The following is a 6,615-nucleotide window of genomic DNA, read 5'->3' as shown; positions in this document are numbered from 1 at the left end:
AGATAAGAGTTTTATTTCCCAATGGATAGTATAGCTACTCTTCCCTCTCCGGGTTGATTACACTGAGAGTAAAGTTTGATTATTACCTCTTTATGCTCTCTTCCTCTCCTTCTTATAATAGTATTTGTCCCCTCTCCCTCCCATGCCCTCTTTGTGTGTAATAGAATATTCTATTTTCTTATTCACTCAAGTTTCTCTTGGTGTCCCCTGCTATTTACCCCATCTTTCCCCTCCCCCACGCCATCTTAGATTATTTAGTGTTTCGCCCTCACCCTGTGAATTATTCTTCTGATTACTATAATAGTGAATATTATAATGGTGAATAGAGTTCACTACAGAGAATTATACATAACATTTCTCTACATAGGAATACATATAATTAGATCTCACTGAGGCCCTTAAAAAGGCAAATTTAAAAATTATAAGCTTTCTTTCTTCCCCTCTGTATGTTATTTACCTTTTCAGGTTTCTCTCGGTTTTTATGGTTCGATATCATACTTTCCATTTAGCCCTGGTCTTTTCTGTTCAAATACCTGGAATTCTTCAATTTTGTTGAATGCCCATACTTTCCCCTGGAAATATATAGTCAATTTTGATGGGTAGTTGATCCGTGGTTGCAGGCCCAGCTCTCTTGCCTTTCTGAATATTGTATTCCAAGCCTTACGGTCTTTTAGCGTGGAGGCTGCCAGATCCTGTGTGATCCTGATTGGAGCTCCTTGATATTTGAATTGTCTCTTTCTGGCTTCTTGTAAGATTTTTTCTTTTGCTTGAAAGCTTTTGAATTTGGCAATAATATTTCTTCCCGTTTTTTTCTCTGGATAGAATGTAGTGGGTGTTCTATGAATCCTTTCTATGTCTATATTGCCCTCTTGTTGTAGGACTTCGGGGCAATTTTGCTGAATAATTTCTTTTAGTACGGAGTCCAGGTTTCTATTAATTTCTGGTTTTTCTGGAAGACCAATTATTCTCAAATTGTCTCTTCTAGACCGGTTTTCTTGGTCTGTCACTCTCTCATTGAGATATTTTGTGTTTCCTTCTATTTTTTCAGTCTTTTGACTTTGTTTTATTTATTCTTGTTGTCTTGAGAGTTCATTGGCTTCTACTTGCTCAATTCTAGCCTTTAGGGATTGATTTTCGGCTATAATCTTTCGGTTTTCGGCCATAATCTTCTGGTTTTCGGCCATAATCTTTTGGTTTTTGGCCATAATCTTTTGGTTTTCGGCCATAATCTTTTGGTATTCCTTTTCAATCTGGTCATCTCTGGTGTTCAATTGCAAGATTCTACCTTTTAAATAGTTATTTTCTTGCCAGATCTCTTCCATTTTCCTCAAAATCTCAGTTTTGAACTCTTCCATAGCTTGTGAGGAGTTTTCCTTATTTGAGGAGGGTCCGGATGCTTGTTTGTTCTCCTTCTCTGTTTGCTTGGTTGTCTGGATTTTCTCTGTGTAAAAGCTGTCGAGTGTTAAAGACTTCATTTTCTTGTTGTTATTCTTTCTCTTCTGAACTTCCTGAGACTGAGTAGCCATCATTAGCCCAGCAGCTTCTCAGGTTTATCCTCTCAGTGTCTGTCCGCGATCTATTGGCTCCTGAGGTCTGAGTTCTGGTTTTTTCCAAGGTCAAGCCCCCTGGTGGACCCCCTTACTTGATCCTCTGCTGGAGGTTTCCTTACAAGTCTCAGGGCGCTGCTTCCACAGTCGTATACCTGTCCACACTGGTTCCCCACTTAGGCTTTAGTTCCTTGCTGTGTCTGCCTCCACCCACGCCTCCGCAGTGCCTGCGCTCTCAGCCTGCGCTCTGCGCCCAGTGTCCTGCTCCCGCGCTCAGATTTCGCCTGCGTTTTTTGGCTTAATGGGGTCCTAAGTCTTGCTGCTCTCAGGAATAGGCCCCGGAGCTGCCAATGACTCGATGGGTGCCCCAAACTTGCTCTATTTCTTTTTAGCTGGCTTCGGAGCTATAGATGAGTGTGGAGGGGGTGGGGGTGGGGTGGTTGCTCAGCCCGCGATTTCCTGAGGGCTGTTTTACCCCTTTATAGCCTGGAAATGCCTCGATTCCACGTACCTTCCACGCTGTGCCCTGTTGTGGGGGTTCCTCCCTTCGTCTGGACTTGTTTTTATGTCCCCTTGAGGAGTTTTGTGTGTTTTGGTCAGGAGAGGTTAAGAGCTGCTTCTTACTCTGCCGCCATCTTCTACTGATAACAATTTTAACAAGTTGGAAATATCATCCAAGAATATCAACAGTTTGACCTTATTGACTCTCATAAATTTTCTCGCTCTTATTTACCTTATATTTCCTTGAGTCTTATATTTGAACATCAGACTTTCCATTTACGTCTGGTCTTTTCATTTGTAATGCTTGAAAGTGTTCTGTTATTAGCTAACCATTTATTCTCCTGGAAGAATATACTCAGTTTTTCTGGGTGGTTGTTTCTGTGTTATAAACCTAGTACTTTTGCCTTCCACAATACTTTATTCCAATCCTTTAATGTGGAAACGGCAAATTTCTGTGTAATCTTGACTATAGCTCCATGGTATTTTTATCTTTTCTTTCTGGCTACTTGCAATATTTTCTCCTTTGCCTAGGAACTTTTGAATTTAGCTATAATATTCCTGGGAGTTGTCATTTGGGAATTTATTTCAGGAGATGATCTATGGATTCTTTCAATTTCTATTTTACCCTCTTATTCAAGAACATCAGGGCAATTTTCTTGGCTAATTTTTTTTTAATATTGTGATGTCTAGATTTTTTTTTTTAATCATGACTTTCAGATAGTCCAATAAGTCTTAACTTGTCTCTCCTGGAGGCAAGTTGTTTTTTCAAGGAGAAATTTCATATTTTCTTCTATTTTTTTCATTCTTTTGATTTTGTTCTATTGTTTTTTTATGTCTCATGAAGTAATTAGCTTCTGTTTGTACAATTCTCATTTTTAAGGAATGATTCTCTTCCATGAGATTTGAACCTCCTTTTCCATTTGGTCAATTCAACTTTTTATGAAACTCTCTTCTTTATTGGATTTTTCTGCCTCTTTTTCCTTTGAGTCAATTCTGTTTTCCATTACTTTCATTTCTCTTAGGTGTATTTCCTCTGCCTCTTCCAATTAATTTTTAAAGTCCTTTTTGAGCTCTTCCAGAGCCAGAGATAAATTCATATTTTTCTTTGAAGTTTTGCATGTAGCTGCTTTGCTCTCACTGTCCCATTCCAGATCAGTGCCTTGGTTTTCTTTCTCCATAATTATGTTCTTTGGTTAGGTGGTGGAGTTTTTTGTTTATTGTTTTTTAATGTTTGTTCATTTTCTGAGCCTTTTGTTTGAGTTTTATTTTTGATCTTAAAGGTGGGCTTTGTTCTCAGAATAAGGGGTGGTGAGGTAGTGGGAAATGACACTCCTTTAAACTTCAGTTTTTCCTTACTGACACCCTTAGCTCTATTTCTCAGTTTCCGCAAGTTTCATTTCTTCCAAAGTGGTATGATGGCTTGTGGGGTGGCCACTCTGAAAATCACTTTCTGTTGAAGATTCATTTTGCTTTATTTTTTCTTGCCGCCTCGTGAGATCATTAGCTTAAACTTGCCCAATCCTAGTCTTTAAAGATTTATTTTTCAGCTATGATATTTTTATTTTCCTTTACAGTTTGGTCCATTCTGCTTTTCATGGCTTCTAGCAGGTCAATTCTTGTCTCCAATTTGCTTCATTTGATTTCTGTGCCTCTTTTCCCATTTGGGCAATTTTATCTTTTAAGCTATTAATTTCTTTTTGTATTACTTTCATTTCTTTTTCCTTCTTTTCTTCCCATTTTTCCTCTATCATTCTTTTTTTTTTAAATTTTTAAACCCTTAACTTCTGTGTATTGACTTATAGGTGGAAGATTGGTAAGGGTAGGCAATGGGGGTCAAGTGACTTGCCCAATGTCACACAGCTGGGAAGTGTCTGAGGCCGGATTTGAACCGAGGACCTCCTTGTCTCTAGGCCTGGCTCTCAATCCACTGAGCTACCCAGCTGCCCCCCTCTATCATTCTTACTTAGTTCTAGAACTTCTTTTTGAGATCCTCAAGAGCTTGTGACCAATTTCCATGGGGGGGGGTGGGGGGGAGGTTTGCATGTGTTTGTTTCTCACTCTCTTCCATTGCTTCTGTATTTTGCTCTTTTTCACCATAGAAATTTTCCTGGGTGAAGAGCTTTTTTTTTTTTTTTTTGCTGTCCTTTACTCTTATTCTTGCTGGAGGATTGAGATTCCTGCATGTTGGTGGTCATTGTTATCTTGGTTTCTGTCTTATAGGGCTATGCCTTGGGATTATCTTCCCTTCCCAGTCAGAGGCCTGAGTGAGGGCATACTTAAGAGCATTTTCCCCTGAGGCTATCTTCCTCAGCTGCTGTTATCTATGCTGCTGTAGTAGTTTATGCTGTTGCTGCTGCTGCTACTGCTGCCTCACCTGCTTCTGCTACAGCTCTTGAGCCCCACCTCCTATGCCTGGTATTTTCAAAGGTGGGTCTGTAGTATAGCCAGCTACACTGCATTTTGCCCTGGAGCTATCTTCCTTAGCTACTACTGCCTCTGCTGCTGCTGCATGGGAGCGAATTCCCTGCTATTCCCTGTGTCTCACTGCCCAGGTCTGGCACAGCCCACGGGGGTAAGTTTGTGGTGCTTTAAGGAAGCCCCCAAGAATCTGGAGATTTCCCTAGCCCTGGTTCTCACTGGTGCTGTGAGTAGGGGGAAAGGTAGTCCCTCATGCAGATTTGCCCCTTATAGTGTGGGAATCCTCTCTCACTGTCTTCCTTTTAGGCTGCATCCAGTAGAAGAGCCCCTTGTCCTGTTTTGACCTCTGTCCTTTTGAGATGCTTTGTAATGATCCATTTGGAAGAAATTTCTGAACAGCTCCAAGTTTCCTCCTCTTAAAGATTCAATATCCTGGGTGAAAGCTGAAGGTTTGCAGAGCTCAGAGCACTCTGAGTTACCTTGTGTTGGGTCTCAGGACCTAGCTTTGGGTTTGGGTAAGGGCTTTGGGTCTCTTTGCCATCTTGGACAATCCAGGCATACTGTGGACTACCTTACCCTGGTGCTTGAGGACTCACTTTGGGACTTGGGCAGGGGCTCTTTGTTTCATTTTGGGCTTACACACATCAGGAGCACCATGGACTGCTTTGCTCTGGGGTTCAAGTCCTTACTGCAGGTCTGTGCAAAGGTTCTGGGTCCCCCTTTTGGCTTGCATCAGCTAAGTACCCTGCCAGCTGCCTTGCAGTGTGGATTGGGGCCTCAGTTTTGGCTTGGGCAGGGGTTCAGAGCCTCACTCTAGGCTTGTACCAGCCAGGTACAAGTGCACTGTCCTGTGCTAGGGATTGGGACCTCACTGGAGGCTTGTGTTGAGACTAAGGGGTATATGTGGGCCTGCACTTCTGTTAGCTTATGCAGGGTCTCAGGGTCTCAAATTTGTCTTGTACCCAGGTTCAGAACCTAGAACAATGGATATTGGGGGAGGGGGGCAGGGCTTGTGCTGGTACTCCTTGGTTAAACAAATGCAGAAAGGCAGAAATATTAAAACAATCATAATAAATATATTAGCAAATGAAATTGGAACAAAATTTTAAAGTAGAGACTAGACAATATGTATAAAACAAAAAAAATGATAATGAAAAAGCACACCAAATTTTGTGGGATTAACCAAAAGGAGTTCTTAGAGGAGACTTTATATCTCCAAATACTTATATTCTGAATGAAAAAAAAGCAAGAAAATCCTAATGAAGTGTGTATATTATTTGCAAAAGAAAAGAAAAAACAGCAATGCTTAAACAAGCACAAAAATAGTGAACCTACATGCTCATTCTGGTTCTGCATCATTATTACCAATTTGACCTTAAGCAAGTCAGTTCCTTTGGAGCCTCACTTGATTAAATGAACTGTAAGTTCCATTTTAACTAAATTAAAATTATGTCAATTATCTTATTGAGCTGATAAAGATGACAAAAACTACTTTGTAAAAAGAACAATAAAATAACCAATAACCAACATATTTTTTATTTTAAAAAAAGTTTTTTTTTTATATTTTTCCATGTTTACATGATTCTTTCCCTCTCTTTTCCCAGAGCTGACAAGCAATTCCACTGGGTTATACAAATGTTATCACTTGACACTTGTTTCCATATTAATCATTTTTGCAATAGAGCAATCTTTTAAAACCAAAACCTCAAATCTTATACCCTTATAAACATGTGATGTCATATGTTTTTCTTCTGCATTTCTATTCCCACAGTTCTTTCTCTCAATGTGGACAGTATTCTTTCTCAGAAATCCTTTAGAATTGTCCTGGATCATTGCAGTGCTACTAGTAGTGAAGTCCATTGCACTGGATATCGTTCCACAGTGTTTCATTTTCTGTGTACAATGTTTTCTTGGTTCTTCCAGTTCATATAGAAATTCTCCAGATCATCATTCCTTACAGCACAATAGTATCCCATCACTATCATATACCACAATCTGTTCAGCCATTGCTCAATCAAGGGACACCCCCTTATTTTCCAATTTTTTGCCAGCACAAAGAGTGTAGTTATAAATATTTTTCAAACATATTTTTAAATAAGAAAACCAGATTATCAATGAAAAAATTAGAATATAATTTCTGTTCTATTCT

This window comes from Gracilinanus agilis, chromosome 2, assembly GCF_016433145.1.
Source record: "Gracilinanus agilis isolate LMUSP501 chromosome 2, AgileGrace, whole genome shotgun sequence".
Classification (NCBI taxonomy): Eukaryota; Metazoa; Chordata; class Mammalia; order Didelphimorphia; family Didelphidae; genus Gracilinanus; species Gracilinanus agilis.
The sequence above is the reverse complement of the archived record's forward strand: the minus strand, read 5'-3'. Positions refer to the sequence as shown.